Here is a 19,162-nt window from a genome sequence, read left to right as displayed (position 1 = left end):
AACGCACTGGCAGAAGTGACGTTGCCGGAAGAGGCGGAGGGTCGGATGTGGAACACAGAAGACACAAAAAACACAGGCAAAAAACACAGGCTACGCGTTCGGAGCCTCTAGCTCCTTCTACAGGTGCTCAATTCCTGTGTGGTTCCTGTGCAATTTGAATGCAGTGCAATTTCAGCCCATTCAAATGAATGGGCTGAAATTGCACTGCACTGCACTAAAAGTAGTGCATACACTATTTGACCATTCACTTTGAATAGGCTGAAATAGCACTGCCCTGCACCAAAACTAGTGCATGCAGTACTTTAGAAAATGCATTTGGGGTATTGTTAAGTTACCATTGACACCTGCTGCAGATCACAGCTGCAGTGCTGTTTGAACACAGTGCGGGAAATGTTCTGGTATAAACGGGACCTAAACATAATGCACCACTAAGTGCACCATCCAGATGCAGCAGCTCTCAGCTTTTCATAAAGCTTGACAGGATGCCAGCAGTGGGACTGGATGGTGCTCCTGTGCCCTCAACACACATATATATATATATTTACACTCACTGGCCACTTTATTAGGTACACCTTGCTAGTGCCAAGAAAATATCCCCCCACCTTTACACCACCACCACCAGAGTGAACCATTGATACAAGGCAGGATGGATCCATGCTTTCATGCTGATTACGCCAAATTCTGACCATACCATCTGAATGTCGCAGCAACCAGTCTGCCCATTCTCCTCTGACATCAACAAGGTATTTTCGTCCACACAACTACCGCTCACTGGATATTTTTTCTTTTTCGGACCATTCTCTGTAAACCCTAGAGATATGTGTGTAAAAATCCCAGTAGATCAGCAGTTTTTGAAATACTCAGACCAGCCTGTCTGGCCCCAACAACCATGGCACATTCAAAGTCACTTAAATCCTCTTTCTTTCTCAATCTGATGCTCGGCTTGAACGTCAGCAAGTCGTTTTCACCACGTCTAGAGTTGCTGCCATGTGATTGGCTGGTTAGCAATTTGTGTTACCAAGCAATTGAACAGCTGCACCTAATAATGTGGCCGGTGAGTATGTGTGTATACAGTTGCAAGAAAAAAGTATGTGAACCCCTTGGGATTACGTGGAGTTTTGCATGAATTGGGCATAAAATGTGCTCTGAACATCATCTAAGTCACAACAATAGAAGAACACAGTCTGCTGAACATAATACTACACAAACATTAGATGTTGCCATGGTTTAATTGCACATAACAAGTAAACATTCACAGTGCAGGGAGGAAAAAGTATGTGAACCTTTGGACTTAATAACTGGTTGACCCTCCTTTGGCAGCAATAACCTCAACCAAACATTTCCTGTAGTTGCAGATCAGACCTGCACAACGATCTGGAGTAATTTTGGACCACTCCTCTTCACAAAACTGTTTCAGTGTAGCAATATTCTTGGGATGTCTGGTGTGAATTGCTCTCTTAAGGTCATGCCACAGCATTTCAATCGGGTTGAGGTCAGGACTCTGACTGGGCCACTCCAGAAGGCGTATTCTGTGCTGTTGCAGCCATTGTATTGTTGATTTACTTGTATGCTTTGGGTCATTGTCCTGTTGCATCACCCATCCTCTGCGGAGCTTCAGTTGACGGACAGATGGTCGTACGTTTTCCTGCAAAATGTCTTTATAAACTCTGGAATTCATTTTCCCATCAATGACAACAATCCGTCCAGACCCTGAGGCAGCAAAGCAGCCCCAAACCATGATGCTCCCTCCGCCATGTTTTACAGTGGGGATGAGGTTTTGATGTTGGTGTGCTGTGCCTTTTTTTCTCCGCACATAGTGTTCTGTGTTCTTCCCAAACAACTCAATCTTGGTTTCATCTGTCCACAGTATATTTTGCCAGTAGGGCTGTGGAACATCCAGGTGCTCTTTTGCAAACTTCAAACGTGCTGCAATATTCTTTTTGGACAGCAATGGCTTCCTCCGTGGTGTCCTCCCATGTACTTCATTCTTGTTTAATGTTTTCCTTATTGTAGATGTGTCAACAAAAATGTTAGCATGTGCCAGAGATTTCTGTAGGTCTTTAGCTGACACTCTGGGATTCTTCTTTACCTCATGCAGCATTCTGCGCTGTGCTCTTGCAGTCATGTTTACAGGACGACCTCGCCTAGGGAGAGTAGCAACAGTGCTAAACTTTCTTCATTTGTAGACAGTCTGTCTTACCGTGGACACATGAACATCAAGGCTTTTGGAGATACTTTTGTAACCCTTTCCAGCTTCATGCAAGTCAACAATGCTTGATCGTAGGTCTTCTGAGAGCTCTTTTCTGCGAGGCATGGTTCACATCAGACAGTGCTTCTTGAAACCAGTAAACCCAAAACAGGTGTGTGTTTTTTAAGGGCAGGACAGCTGTCAGCAACACATCCAATATCATCACACTGATTGGAGTCAAGGTTGGCTCACTCCTGGCTCCAATTAGCTCTGGGAGAAGTCAATAAGCTAGGGCCTCACATACTTTTTCCTGTCTGCACTGTGAATGTTTACATGTTATGTGCAATGAAACCATGGCAACATCTAATGTTTGTGTAGTATTATGTTCAGCAGACTGTGTTCTTCTATTGTTGTGACTCAGATGACGTTCAGAGCACATTTTATGCCCAATTCATGCAAAACTCCACGCAATCCCAAGGGGTTCACATACTTTTTCTTGCAACTGTGTGTATATATATATATATATATATATATATATATATATACACACACAAGGTGGGTTAAAAGTAGGTATACACTGCATCTACAATATTATACATGACTGTATGTTATAATGAGGCCTCTCCTCATTTTGCTTTGTTGGTATGGAATTTCCTTCACAATGCCTTCTCACAGTCTTGGATCAGTTGACGTGGCAGCATTGACTGGGCACTATGTTTACCCCACCTAACACCTATGTGCTTATTTTTTGGGGGATGCAGTAAAGGATAAGGTTTTTCAGAGAAAGCCCCACACCGTGGAAGAATTGAAGAAGTTTATATCAGGCATTTATAGACATTAATGCTAACTTAAATTTGTGGATTAGGCCCCTTTCACATCGGTGTTCATTCCAGGTCTGTCTGTCAGTTTTTCCAGATGGATTCATACTGAACCACAATGTATGTCTATGGGCGGGTGGATGTAAACAGATCCATTTACATCAGCGTACATCTGTGTCCGTTCAGGTTCATTTTATTTAAACATGAGAAAGCTGTGTCCTTTTCTGTGTAGACAGATCTGAATGGGTGTAAACAGATGTAAATGGATGCTGTCTGTTTACATCCATTCCGCTTGTGTTCGTTTTGAGGGCCAGTTTCACACTAGGATGACCACAGAAGCGTGCTATACCCTTCTGTGAGATTCACATGCAGTTCATTGTGGTGCGATTTGAGCCCATTCATTTTGAATAGGCTCAAATAGCACTGCAGTGCACCGAAAGTAGTGGGAAATGCGCACAGAATGTTCCTAGTGTCAATGGGGACAGATGTAGACTGATAAAAACTGAACTGAGCTGAACTGAATTGCAAACTGAACTGAAGATGGATGTACAAATCGATGTAAACCAAGTCAGTTTTTTCTTACCAAAAACTTAACTGAATGGACGACGCTCTTGTGAAAGTACCCTTAGGCCTTGTTCACACGGGCATGTGTGCCCCATGCAGGGACAAGTTTTGGGGGGGGTTTAAGGGATGTTTTGCCACATGCACTCGCACCCACATGGATGTGATATTGGGACACAGTGGCTGTGTCTGTGCAGCCACGTGTCTCAATAGACAACAATGGGATGTGAGCTCGGGGATGCATGCAACACCTGTGCATCTCCATGCCGGAAAAACACAGCCCTGCAAGGGGCACACATATGATTGCCCCATGTGAACAAGGACTTGCTGTGTGTTACAGTGTCTGGGACACGATCCTAGCATGTTGCAATGTTGATGGAGGACGTTTCAAGCACCTGCAAGGCTAAACAATATCACAGTGTCAGTGACGTGTTCTAGGGATGTTGCACCTAGGGTTGCCACCTCATCCCTTTAAAACCAAACACATATAAATTACACAGGTTCTGTGGTTTATTAAGGTGGTAATTCAATTCATTCAGTGCCTTATTTGCAATAAATTAGCCTCAGAAGCTGTGTAATTAGTATGTCTTTGGTTTTAAAGGGGTGAGGTGGCAACCCTAGTTGCACCTAGGAAACTAAACATGAACCTATCAGCACTGTATACCTAATTTGGCCATAGTGTCCTTAGTATCTGAAAAGTAAAAGAAATATTAAATAAATGAAAAATAAATAAAATTATTTGTGCCATGAAGCTGTGTTTACTCCTGAGCAGAGTGATTTTCAGGCATTTTTAATTTAGGGTTTTTGAGTATATGAGTGTTTTAGAAGTTTATTTCAGTATATTAAAGTTGTAGGCACTTTTTTCACCCAATAGAAAGCACTAGGGGGAGGAAACCAGTTCTTACAGGCACAAAGCACCTGAAATACTTCTGAAAAAATGCTCGATTTGCGTGTTTATAGCTGTTCCCATGGATGTCTATGGGAACAAAACACCCAAATCTGCCTCAGGGTTGGTTCGCCCCAGTCACTGCATTGCGACGCAGTGGCTGTTGTGTGCGGTGGTGTAGTCACATAGACATCTCATAAAGTTCAATTGCTGGTCACATGGTGAGAGGCAGTGGATTACCTTGCACTATGCTGCACTGATATGTACTGCATGCAGTACTTTTTTTGGTGTCCGATGCCTGCACACCACCACAGTTCAGTGGTGTGGTCTGGGCACTTAGGAGACAAGGCATTTTGCCTTGTCCATGCTGTTGGACTGCGCTGGAATATCCACTCAACATAATCCCACCGAATGTGGTGTGAACCAGTCCTTAAAGCGGAACTATACTCACCTTGAATCCAGCAATGCGATGTCTGCGGAACTCCCCACCGACTGCTGACATCTTTGTCTTCCAGGTGTCAAGCCCTGGCCCCTGTCATTAGCCAGGTGGAGATGACGTCACTCCAGGACATATGTGGGTGTTCCATCAGATTTGGCATTGCTGAATTTGTGCAGTGAGCTGTGCTTGCACAGCTTACTTTCAGGGGCAAGAGTTCTGGCAGATTTGACATTGCCAAACTTGTGCGTGCTTGCGTAGCTTACTGTACAGGGGCAGACAGGTAGATAAGAAGCTTTAATGCAGAAAAGACAAAGCATGACTCTTCTGCATTACAAATCCTGCCTGTCCGGCAATTTTCAATATTCAGCTTAAAGTTCCACTTCAAAAGCAGCTCTTATGGCTTTGGGATGTCAGGCATCAAGCTACAGGCATCTGACTGCCCATATGTGACTGGCTACCATTTAATTACAAAGGATTTTATTTGTTGACAGCTTTGGAGCTTTGAACATCAAGTTGAAAAATACACAGGTGTGAATGGGGCTTGATTCAATCAGTAATATATACGGTACCTATTTTCAGCCCACCCTGTAAATATACACACACAGCTATATCCATATACAGTAATATACACACAGGGCTTTTTTTCCTCAGGGAATAAGTACAGGTACTCATCCCTTCAGAGTCACTCCGCCCTTACCCACCTCCAAGCACCATCCCTTGGTTCTACTCCCTACCCAACTTCCAATATGGCCCTTTTAGAGAATACAGTATTGTTTTGTGGTGCTAAGTAATTTGTATGGAATGTGGTAATGCAAAAAAGAAAACAGTGAAATAGATCCCCTGTAGCCATCAACAGTAATCCGCCACCGCAACAATAGATCCACCCTGGCAACAATAGATCTCCCAGCATCCAGCATCAATTGACTTTCCAGCAGTCAGAAACAGTACACCCCTCCCTCAACAGTAGAACCCTCCCAGTAACAATAAATCTTCCACCAGCAACAACAGACCTCAACAACAACACTAGATCGACTCCAGCAACAATAGATCAAACTCAGCAACAATAGATCCCTCCCAGCAACAAGAGACTCTCCAGCACACCCCAGCACCCCTTGCTATTAAATATTTTCAGTGCTGAAGGTGCCAGAACTGCATTCTCCCACATTCCCACTGACAAAATCCCTGTGTGTGTATATATATATATATATATATATATATATATACACCTCTTAGATTGTAAGCTCCAAGGATCAGGCCCTCCTAACCCTCTTGTATTGAACTGTATTGTTGCTGTATTGTCGCCCATTATATTGTAAAGCGCTGAGCAAATTGTTGGCGCTATATAAATCCTGTGTAATAATAATAATAATATATATTTATATCTCATTATGCTGATAGAACATACAGTTAATTGACAGCTGTGTTATTAATGATGTTACAAAAGTAAAAATGCCATTTTTAAAGAAATGTTAATACATGAAAATTCTATTACCTCCTTGCTCATCTTTACAACTACATAACTATATCATTTACCAACACCATGTTATCTGCAAGCAATGTTAGTGAGTAATTAGTGAGTAAAAAACGTGGTTGTTCTAAAATGCCTAATTCGGTGCCTCCAAATACTAAAACAAAACCTGAACTTCTCAGCACTGGTGTTTCATCCAATCAAGATCCTTCTGTGGCCCCTCACTTCCGCCTGTAGCAGGCCTGAAATGTGCGCACACTTATAAATAAACAACGTGTATGTTTCTGGCCTGGAGCAGAACACAAAAGTCTGGCAGCAATTAATGTCCCCAAGGTCACTAAACTATATCCTGCCGCCTCTCCAGTCAGGAGGGGTAATCTAAACTATGTAGGTGGGAGGTCCAGTATAACCCTTCCTGCTCTACAGTTCAGAAGGCTTTATCATGAAGAATATGATAGCAGGCAATATAGAAGAACTCAGCAGTACTTAGGACGATAGGGTGGGATTTGTAGTCCACCAGTACGAGATGGGATGACAAGACAGTAGCTGGCTGCTCTTTGCAGACACAAGTTCACGTTCATTATTTTAGTGTCAGAGGGGCTGCTAAGGGTTACTAAGCAAGCTGTGGAGATGTAGAACACATCTGGAAACTAGAGAGGGGAGACCCTGGGGATGGATCCTATTCTTCCCATTCATCTCTTGAAGGAAAGGTTTCCATACTCTGGCACGGTGTGGGGAGGGTGCAGCACAAGGAGATCAATAGTCGGTGTAAACCAAAATAAGCCTGTCCTTTCAACCACGGGGAACGCCCTGAAGATGAGCGGACTACCAGGACCACAATTCCCTACCAGGCCAGATCCACCAGCCTGCATTGCTAGGCCTGGGATTTGACTGAAATGATAAATCAGCAACATTACTGTATCACGTAGCTGAATACAAAAAAATGAAATCAATAATACAACAGACTGTACACAATACAGGAAACTTGGATTGATTCTACGAGAATGCTTTATAAATCAATAGGCGTAATGATCACGAAAGCCAGGCTGCTACATGATCATGTTTATCCTCTGTTATGTATATGAATAAATAGATTTTGTAATATTTGAAAACATTCTATAAAACAATATACATACACAAGACCAATCATGTTTACAATCATATCTGTGTTTGTACAAATTTACTAATAATTAATTTTATGCTGCTGTGAATACGTCTAACATTGCAGCCGATAGTAACCGATTGTGTCTTTCAATGCACCCATTGATACGCTAATGATGTACCTTTTCCCAGCCTGTGCATGCAATGTATATGCTGTTTGTATTTAAATGTCTATTATTTTCACTGAGGCCTTTGTCTAGTAGTCTGCATAGCATGGCCTTATGTTTCTGCACCATCCCTCCCCTCCTCTCCTCCCCAGGCTATAAGGGTGGGTACCACTTGTCTCAGAGCTCCATCACACACTCCAAGTGTCCGCTGTCCTCAGCAGCATCCTCAGAAAGGCCAAGCAAGAGTCTGGGGGAACACTCACCTTCTCTTGGACTGCGCACGCTGCGTCTGAGGCTCTGGGCGGAGAGCGACTGGTACTGTGACCTGCTGGATGATGCTGTGACATCAACTCAGATGATGCTGCTCATTAGGGTTGCAGTTGCCGTAGTAACCGGGGATGTGATGGAGGGAGGGTGGGAGGATGGTTATTACTGAAATGATGGGATGTACCTTGAGACAGAGGCTTAACCCTTTATCGGAGAGGGAGGGGATTTAACAGTCAATATAAATGACATCGTAATGTGTAGCCTAAAATGAGCAGTAGATGTATGGTAGTAGTAATAAATCATGGGTATACTGTACCATACAACAGCCGTCGGATCAGGATTGACATTTATTACAATAGGGCACACACATTCTCTATGTTAAACTGCATGCTAATGTCACATAAATCACATCTGGTTTTTTTAATTCTTAATTCATTTAAAATTATTTTTATTATCATTTTATTTCAGGTACTTATATAGCGCCGTCAATTTACGCAGAGCTTTACATATATATTACATTCACATCAGTCCCTAACCCTCAAGGGGTGTACAATCTAAGGTCCCTAACTTACATTCATACACATACTAGGGCCAATTTAGACAGGAGCCAATTAACCTACCAGCATGTCTTTGGAGTGTGGGAGAAAACCGGAGTACCCGGAGGAAACCCACGCAGGCACAGGGAGAACATGCAAACTCCAGGCAGGTGATGCCGTGGTTGGGATTCGAACCAACGACCCTAGTACTGCCAGGTGGAAGTGCTAACCATTTAGCCACTGTGCTGCCATACATTTCCTTTCATGTAATGCTGACAATATGACAGTTATATATTAGAGATCTTCATACCTGAACACTGCATGTTTTATACATTTAGACAATAAAATATTTGTTTGGCTAAGAAAATACTCTTTGGCACATTTGTTTACTTTGTAAGGCTAGGATTACACTTATGCAGGTTGGAGTTGATGCATTTTTGCGACACGTTTTGCGATTTTCACACATATTTTTTGTTTGTTGTTAATTAGTTTTCAATGTCTTGTTCGGTGAGGTTTATACTGTAGTGGGTTTGCGGCCCATGTTTGCACAGGTACGGCAGCCCATTAGTTTGGAAAGGTTCTTGCAGATGCAGCTTTTGCACCATGCCATTTCCCTGCGGTCCCTGCATCCACAAGCACACTGCGGGTTTAGATGGAGTCAAGAATGAATGGCAGCCCCATGCGTCTCTACAGAGCAGTGCAATTTGGCTACAGGTGGTTGTGGGTGCGGGAACAGCTACAATTCCCCCACCCACAACCACCTGCTACAGTGCAAACCTAGAATTAATGATGCTAGGGGGAGGTGTCTGTTGTCATACAGGAAAATGCACCAAAAATGCATATACATGTGGTTTTCATGCATTTTTATCTGATTCCAGTGAAGTCTATGGAGTCCAAAAATGCACTGTGTGCAAAAAAAGTCGCACTATTGTCTATGGGAAGTGCAGGTAAGTATAAGTAGATAGACTTAGGCTGGCCATACACAGGGCATGTGCCTACAGGTGCCCTTCACAGAGGGGGGGAGAGGGGGAGAGAGAGAGATAAGGAGAGAGAGAGATGAATTAGGCTCCTTTAACAGTAGCGCACCACAGGTCAAGGGGACCTTTGCGAACCCTGTTGTAAAGGGGAACACTGCTGACTGTGGTGTGGGGGAGCTTTGGTGACCAGAGACCACCTTACATCAGAGCTCCCCTTTACATCATGGTCCACAGTATCCCCTTTACATCAGAGTTCCCCTTTACATCAGGGTCCACAGAGGTCTCCCTTGCACTGTAAGGGGGAACCCTGCAGATTCTGATGTAAAGTAGAACTCTGAGAACTTTGATGCAAGGGGATCTCTGGGGACTCTTGTGTAAGGGGGGCTCTTGTGACCAGAGACCCCCTTACATCAGAGTTCCCCTTTACATCAAAGTATGCAGCATTCCCCCTTACACATATTAAAATATTAATCTAAACATTTCGTTCTTACTGTCTTTTTTTTTTTGGGGGGGGGGGGGGTTCAAGTAGCTCTGCTCTCTGGAGATGTAAATCCAACCCTGGTCATACACACATAGATATTTTCAGGCTGAAAAAAAAACCAAACAAAAAAACACAGATTCATCAATGCTATACAACCCAGATGGATGAATCTGCAGTGTTGGCCACAGAAGTGTACAAAGCATGTTTGTTACCCAGGGCAGATAAATTTTTAACCACTTCCTCTTCCCCCCCACATAAAAAAAGTAAACCTAAATTGTGGGTCTGACCAAATTGCAGAAGCAGTGGGAGGGACTTAAAGGGGTAAGGGTAAAAACACCTGAGCCTGCCCACTGTATATACAACACACATATGCCATAGTCCTTGTACCCACACAATGGGCTCCATTCCCATGCAGTATTTAGGTATCCAGACACAATTTCCCTAAATATCGCATGCGATCCTGAAACTGCCAATACACTATATTCACCGCAAAAGGTTCGGTAAATACCGCATGAAAAGGTTAAACTTAATTCACAGACAGAACAAAATAATTGAATGCAGGTGGTAATTAAATAGTGGTCCAGGCATGTGGTATTTAAGGAATGTAAAAATATAATAGGCAATTTTGAGTAGTTTCTATTTCTTCGGATCAGTTCTCTCAACAATAATGGATAGAAGCCATAATATGTAAATCATTGGGGTTGATTTACTAAAGAAAAAACTTTTCTCTAGCTATGGATAGAGTGTAGGTGGATTAGAACACCTGTCAGGTTTTTGTTGTTGTCTGTGCCTCCATTAGATTCACTCTCTCTATTGTCCTCTTTACCATTCTCATTGAAAGTGAAAATAAAAGAAACCCCAAATTTTGGGTTGTCCCCAGAAAAGTGATAAAGGGAATATCTTCCAATGGGGGCGCAGATGGCAACCCCCCCCCAAAAAAAAACTGACAGGGGTTATAACCCTCCCTTACCCAATCCAAGATGAAAATAAATGTTTTGCCCATAGTTTTACTTTAAGACGAATAGACAAAACAATTGGCACGTTGCTCTAGAGCTTAGTACAAAGAATACCCAATCACATGCAAGGAACAAAAGCAGCATTTTTGCCTGCACATGATTGGATGATGGAAGTCAGCAGAGCTCCCCTTATTTGCTAAGCTCTGGAGCAATTTCACTTGCAAAGTGGTCAGTCTATGTGCCTTTGCGATATCCACCCCACTACATGTAGTAAAATATACTTATTTTCAGCTGTCATTTTGCCAGATTTTTAGAGACGTTCTTGTGAATATACAAGCATATACTGTACATCATTTGCTGCAAAAAAACCCTCCCAATCACTCCAAACATAGTACAATGTCCATACATATCACAATGGTCTAATCCAGGGGTGGGCAAACTTTTTGACTTGAGGGCCGCAATGGGTTCATATATTGGACCCGGGGGCCGGACCAAGAGTAGATGAATGATGTGTATGTGTCATCCATAGTAAGTATAGTAATTCATCCCCCATAGTAAGCATAGTAATTAATCCCCCATATAGTAATTCATCCCCCATAGTAATTCATCCCCCATATAGTAATTCATCCCCCATAGTAATTCATCCCCCATATAGTAATTCATCCCCCATAGTAATTCATCCCCCATATAGTAATTCATCCCCCATAGTAATTCATCCCCCATATAGTAATTCATCCCCCATAGTAATTCATCCCCCATATAGTAATTCATCCCCCCTATAGTAATTCATCACCCCTAGTAATTCATCCCCCATAGTAATTCATCCCCCCTATAGTAATTCATCCCCCATATAGTAATTCATCCCCCATAGTAATTCATCCCCCATATAGTAATTCATCCCCCATATAGTAATTCATCCCCCATATAGTAATTCATTCCCCATATTAATTCATCCCCCATAGTACTATTCCCCCCCAAGTAGTAAGCCAAGTCCCCCCTGTTTCAATTCACTTACCTTTGCTCCGCGCGTTCCTCTCGCCGTGTTCCCGCGCCGTTCCGGTCTTCAGGGCGGACTGTGAGAGGAGCCTAGCTTACCTCACGTTCGTCACGCTGCCCCGCCTACACACATCCTGACAGCCAATGTATCCCGCGCCGTTCTGGTCTTCAGGGCGGACTGTGAGAGGAGCCTAGCTCCCCTCACGTTCGTCACGCTGCCCCGCCTACACACATCCTGACAGCTCCGCGGGCCGGATTAAAAGGTCCGCCGGGCCGTAGTTTGCCCATTGCTGGTCTAATCCCTTGTTAGAACATACTCTGTGGGGTTGACTTACTAAGACTGGAGTGTGCAAAATCTGGTTCCGCTCTTCACAGAAATCAATCAGCTTTCAGGTTTTATTGCCCAAGCTCAATTGAACAAGCTGAAGTTAGAAGCTGATTGGCTACCATGCACAGCTGCACTATATTTTGCACTCTCCAGTTTTCGTAAATCAACCCCATGTATTTCATATAATATTTTACATTTTCACAATTATTTTTAGAGATGTCTTCCCGCTGACATCATTGATCTTGTAGTGATCTATAAGGAGGTAATTCTTCCCACTGAACACAAGTGTAAGAAGCATTCTTCCCCCTTGAACATCATACTAATGTATCATACGTTGTAGATATAGTCATTTTTAGCAGGGGTTCCCTGAGACCAGAAAGGAAGTTCAAGGCTTCCTCTGTGTTGAAAAAGTTGGGAAAGGCTGCTTGAAAGTATAACTAGAGACAAAACTTACCTTTTCATTTTGAATAGAATAGGGGAGGGTTATAACCAGGGCCTGTGCTTCCACTAGGCAAACTAAGTGGCTGCCTAGAGCACACTAACACCTAGGGGTGCCTGGGCGCAGCACAAGCTGACACTCTCCTTGTGTGGGATGCCACCACAACATGAATGATCCTCCAGCTGAAGGGAGAGGTGGCAGAGGGGAGGAAGAAAGGACAGAGGAAGATGCCAGGTGTCTGGGGCCAGTGTAGCAGCTCAGCTGCCACTCCTTCCAGTGTTCCTCTCAGACTCAGTCCCTTACTGCAAGCCAGCTGGTGGCTGCTGATCACTGTGGAGTTCCAGCTTTTCTCTTCTCATTCATCAGCAGAGGTGCAGCTGCCCCTGTGGAGGAAGGTAATGTCTGACTCTGATGTCTCCTGTCTGTGTGAGTGTGACCTGGCTGGCCATCCATCACATGTGCAATGTGTCAGTGAGTGATGACATCATCACAAACCCAAAGCCTGCTCTTCTAGTGCCTGCTGATCTGTGTGTGTGTGTGGGCTGGGCTGCCTGCTGTCACAGCATTTTATCTCCCACCATTGCTCCAGCCTGGGATCTGTCAGAGTGTGGATCCATCATCCTCCACTCACTGCAATATTTTCTACTGTTTTTTTAAACATTTTTTTTTTGGGTTGGAGGGAGCAAGTAGCTGGTCTTGCCTAGCATGCAAAATAGTTTACACCAGCTCTGGTTATAACCCCTGTCAGTTTTTTTATTTTTTTGCCATCTGTGTTCCCATTGGAAGGTGTCCCCTCTACTACTTTTCTGGGGACAACCCAAAATATGGGAGTTTCCTTTCATTTCACTTTCAATGATAATGGTAAATAGGACAACTAGAGAGGGTGAATCTCCCTAATGGGACACAGACAACAGTAAAAACCTAATAGGTGTTCTAATACCTCTCCACACTATCCAAAAATATAAAGTTTTTCCTTTAGTTATACTTTTTAGTAAATGCAAAATATCTTTATAAATGTCAAATATTTAATGAAAATGGTATAAAAGATCACACACATATATACCCTTCTTCCACCAATAAAACGTTTTTTGTAAAAAAGAAAATTTGTATGTACTTAATGTAACTTAGTTGTTTTTGATACACTACGTGTGTCCTGTGATATCAGCTTCCCTTTGACTGGTATTCTAGTCACCTTTTTTCTTTTGTATTTATACATGTATGCTGCAGGGACCACACTGACGTAGCATATTTCTATGGTTTAAACCAGTTTACCTCTTTATTAGCAATAAAACTGGCAGGAGTTCTAATCCTTCTCCACTGTATCCATCCACTGGATATCGCATGAGATAAAATACCACATGGTTTCATGAGATAAATACCACTTATTTCGGAAAAATACCACATGCAGTATTTTAGAAGCGTTTATGAATGCCAAAACATTTTTGAGAAACACTGAGCGGTATTTTACTGCATTTCTTAAAGTGGTAGATACCACTTTGTGAATGGAGCCCAATATGCTTTATTTATTGTGACACAAATACAAGTCCAACAGACACATATGAACCTCAGCACACGCATTTCTATGAACAACGTACCCTAAAGAAGAATTTCAGGAGTATATAATGTACTTATAGTGCAGTGTTCATAGTGCAGTGTTTTAATGCATGCGAATAGTCTGCTAGGCTGGGTTGATCTAGTAATGTAATTGGCTATGGGTCCAAACACTGATATCAATATCTCTGGTCCTGTATGTTATTGAAGGGGTAGGGCTGTAACCATATGTTGCCATGTAGTCATCAGGAAAGTGTTTTTAGGAGATTTTTTCATGGTCTCATGCTACTGCCTTCAACTGCTGGCTAAGACACAAGTTATCATTTCTTTATTTAAATATTGAAGCTGGTGGCAATAATTTATGCATTCAGATATGCAGAAGCTCATAAATGAATACACTTGGCACAGGTCTTGGTGGTTGTGGCAATCTTTATGAGACCAGGAGATCTATAGACACTTCATGCTTTTAGGGTCACAGTGCTTGGCCTAGTCTTTGTGGTTGCCAAGCCGAGGCAATCTGAGCTGAAGTGGGAGTGGGTACCAGTCAAAACTCCCTTAAAAAATACTCCTATAGCGGTAGAGGAGGATGGGGGGAGGGGAGCAGAACTTCCTTTAGTTAGTGAAGTTCCGCTTTAAATAAAATGTATATTTCCGGTTCATTCTTTCAGAGCTAATGTCAGGAATGGACTCAGCACTGGTGGTGGGACTCAAATGCCGTGTGGGCTGCAGTACCAGGGCTGACCAGCGGGTGCTTTCAGCAGCCAGAAGCTCACTTCTGTAATCAGCCAAACCTGGGGCTGATTGCAGAAGGTGTATTTAAGGGATGGCCAGACCTGCAGTCTGGGCCTTGGTGTATGGTTTCCCATGAGCCCCTGTACCTGGTATTCTGTGTTCCTGCTTCGTTGCTGACCCTGCTTGATCCTGACCTCTGCTGACCGTCTCCTGTCGAACCCCTGGCTTGCCTGACCATCCTTCTGCCTGATCCCCTGTACCGCGCTGCCCGTGAGTTACTGAACCCAGCTTGTGACCTGACGATTCTCTGCCTGCTCCTTTGGTACCTTGCTGCCCGCACGTTGCTGACCTGGCCCGTCTGACCACGCTAACTACTCTGCCATCCATCCATCCTGCACGGATCCAGCCGTCCCTGCTCACACCTTCTGCCTCTTTACATCAGGCTTCCTACCTGCACATACCTCTGGCAGATCCCTCTACCACTAGCAGGTGTACTCAGGGGCCGCGACCTGGTTCCTGTCTGCTCCAAGTCCATCCCCACCATCAGGGGCCCTGGTGAATAAGCAGACTGGGACTTAGACTCCGCGCCCTGGGGAATCCTGCCCTGAGGACTGCTAGAGGTACCACCAGGCAGTCATTACAGAACCCTACGGCCGGCCTGACCATTCCACCTCTCCAGCCCTGACTACGCCTGTATTCCTGCACCTCCTAAGATTTGTGGAAGGTTGGTTTGTTCACTGTGCGTTTATATATATATATATATATATATATATGGGTGGCTAATAATAAACTGTACTATTATACTGTACCTGAAACCTGCGTTTCCCTGTGTCAGTCCACACCTTTCTGGTCACTCCTAGATTCCTGACAGCTAAATTGTTACGTTTTCTCACCCAACATTTTCCCACACTGCGTTCAAAATGCACTGGGTGTGCAATCTGCTGAGGGTGTCAACAGGACCAGATTTACATCTCATGAGCCTATAGGCAGAGAAATCTCAAAGCGCCCCCCCCACCCCCACCCCCCACCCCTGTTGCTGAAAAAAAGACAGTAAGACCTACTTTTTTTTTTTGGATAAAATATTTTTATAAAAAATATAAATTTTATATGTGTAAAGGGGAACACCGTGGACTTTGATGTAAAGGGGAACACTGTGGACTTCGATGTAAAGGGGAACCCTGATGTGAAAATGTCCAAATTGGGCCCAAAGTGTCAATATTTTGTGTGGCCAGCATTATTTTCCAGCACTGCCTTAACCCTCTTGGACATGGAGTTCACCAGAGCCACTGGAGTCCTCTTCCACTCCTCCATGACGACATCACGGATCTGGTGGATGTTAGAGACCTTGAGCTCCTCCACCTTCCATGTGAGGATGCTCCACAGATGCTCAATAGGGTTTAGGTCTGGAGACATGCTTGGCCAGTCCATCACCTTTACCTTCAGCTTCTTTAGCAAGGCAGTGATTTCCTTTGTGTATTCCCCCAACCGTGTACACCACTCTTGAGCGCAGGGGACTTTTTTGTTTCTGTGTTCGTCTACAGATACATGCCGTGTAGCTTGGCCCCACCCACCACTCCCTTCTCATATGATTTGATTGACAGCAGCAGGAGCCAATGGTGCCAGCTGCTATCAGCAAAGCCTGTGAGACCAGGAAGATGGGAGAATAACTGCTACAGACAAGACAGCGCTGGATTGAGAATGGACTCAGGTAAGTGTTTAAGGGGAGGTGCTGGGGGAACTAATACTGAAAGGTTTTTAACATTATTGCAGAGAATTAAGGTAAAAAAAAAACCTTTTGTCATTAGAACAACTATAAAGGCAAACTAAAAGCAAAACTTTTTTTTTTTACCATTATAATCAGAAGTGAAAGTAAAAGACAATCCCAAATTCTAGGATTGTTGTCAGAACAGTAATAGTACAGAAATCTTCCAATGGGGACATTAGATCTGGTGACCCTGGTGACAGCAGGGATTCCATCACTTTGAAGGGATTTCCCCTCACGTCTTGTTTGGCTATGGGACAGGAAGTGAAGGGAAATCTTCCCAATGGGACACAAGTGGCAAAACAAAGAATTGACTGGGGTTATGATCCTCCTTTTCTTGCAGCGGTCCTGTCCAATTGCACAGCCCTATGACCGACAGTGACGGTGGCACAAGACAGCAAGAGAGAGGAAATGATGGCGTTGGCCGGAGGGTGGGGGTAACATTGACACCACTCGCAGAAGTGATCAAGTGGCTGTTCAGCCACTCAAATCTCTTCTGCCTCAAAGGATCATCAACAGAAACCTTTAATACCGGGATGATGGCTGCACCTGCATATGATGTCCTATGGGCAGGAACTGGTTAAGAGAACCAGAAACTATCTCTCCTGCACTCTATGACCCAGAGCAAGGGTGGATGGATGGAACCAGAACTTGAAAAATTTGACCACCAATGCATATAAGGTTGTGCAGTTCTAAACAAGGCTGGGGAAGCCCAACCTTGAAACAAAGAGAAAGCGCACCAACCTTGCGCATTACCTCAGCAAACCAAAATTTTATTAAAGGAAGTGCGAAGCCTGCTGCGAGCTCTGATGAAGAAGGGTCCCCCTTCAAAACGCGTCAACCGTACTCTGAGAATCTACCCCTATGATGGGACTCGCACAGGCTTCACACTTCTAAAGTTCCTTTGAGGACTTACATGCTTGATTTACTTCGTTGTTTGTGAGTATTATTCTGAATTTAATAAAATTTTGGTTTGCTGAGGTAATCCGCAATGTTGGTGCGCTTTCTTTTTGTTTCAACTTGCAGGAACTGGTTAAAGCAGAACTATATTGCATCTGCGTTCTACATATGAAGAAAAAAAACGCTATTTATTATTTTTTTTTTTTAGTCAAAGCAAACTCATCCATCTATCCATGTCTCCATGCTTTATTTTGGTGAAAAATTACTTTGAAAAACACCCCAAGTCTTTCTTGAGTGAGGGCAGATAATTCATGTAGCATTTACTTCCTGAAATTCATCTTTCCCTAGCCCAGGCATGTAGGCAGGAGGGTGTTCAGCAGAGAAATCACCTCCTCCCCTCTTAAAGACTTCTGGGATGTATGACATCATTTGCCTAGGCCTAGAAACAAGGAAGTGACTAAAGAAATGTAAAAAAAAAAAAAAAAAAAAGTTTAAAATAAATATATATATAATATAGTTTCTTATCTATTTGCTAATGCTAGCAGTTTATGGATTAAAAATATTCCATGTTGACTGAGATAGTGAAGTTCCGCTTTAGGTATTAGATGTGATTTTTGTGTTCTGTTTTAGGCCTGACTTAGGCAGGCTTTGAGGCCTGTCACTGCCCGGAATGTGACCTGACTCACATTTCACAGGAAGATACACAGTACTGGCAAAAGGAAAGCTCACCCACGCCCTGTCATTTCTTAGAAAGTTTTACTTGTTTGTTTAGTAATCATGACATATTAGATTTCCTGATACATTCCCATACATGACCATGAGTGGGAGCTGTCTGACCTGCCTTTACTATAGGAATCGCCCATAGACATGTCTCTCTACAATGAATGGCAGTATAAAATCTAGTGGACTATGAACCTTGTAAAATGTCAGACATTACAAATCATTATTCATTGTGTACTTAACTATAAAAGAGAGTGACAATTTTATATACTGCTGGGTGTGTAAATAGGAATCTGTACACTGCCAAAGCAGTTTGTAATGCCCATCAATCCTCCAACAAACAAAAACTCGGCCTTGTCTCGTTTTTTTGGCACTTTATCTATTTAGCTGGAGAAATCTCAAAGGCCGGAGTGCCTAGAACATGCAGCTATTGAATAACATTTTGGAGGCTCTGAAATTCCTGCCGCACTACGTTTGCAATCTGTGTTTGGGGATCTTGTTACAATTACACTGAAATCTGCAGCAGATCGCACACCCACTGCGTTTGAAAGACGGTGCGGGAAATGTGCGCTGAACATGGGTTTCCCACACTGCGTTCCGCTGTGAACGAGCCCTTAGTGTAGTTATTATTATTATTATTATTATTATTAGTTATATTATCTGTGTCATTTCTTTGCTTTACCTTGTATTGATGAGCTCATACAGTTGCAAGAAAAAGTATATACTGTGTGGACAGATGAAACCAAGATTGAGTTGTTTCGGAAGAACAGGAAACGTTTGGTTGAAGTTATTGCTGCCAAAGGAGGGTCAACCAGTTATTAAATCCAAAGGTTCACATACTTTTTCCTCCCTGCACTGTGAATGTTTACATGTTATGTGCAATTAAACC

The 19,162-nt window shown here is 43.2% G+C and overlaps 1 protein-coding gene across 1 annotated transcript in view; it reads right to left on the bottom strand.

The window, feature by feature from the left end:
- Positions 1-7,974, bottom strand: part of AKAP6 (A-kinase anchoring protein 6) — a 340,821-nt gene extending 332,847 nt beyond the window's left edge. Inside the window, exon 1 of the mRNA XM_089691196.1 lies at positions 7,892-7,974. The gene's annotated coding sequence lies outside the window, so the exon portion shown is untranslated. The remainder of the gene's footprint in view (positions 1-7,891) is intronic.
- Positions 7,975-19,162: the final 11,188 nt, after the last annotated feature.

Source organism: Staurois parvus, unplaced genomic scaffold (assembly GCF_062004578.1).
Source record: "Staurois parvus isolate SC_StPar_1 unplaced genomic scaffold, SC_StPar_1.0 ptg000553l, whole genome shotgun sequence".
NCBI lineage: Eukaryota > Metazoa > Chordata > Amphibia > Anura > Ranidae > Staurois > Staurois parvus.
This window is presented reverse-complemented; position numbering and strand designations above follow the sequence as displayed.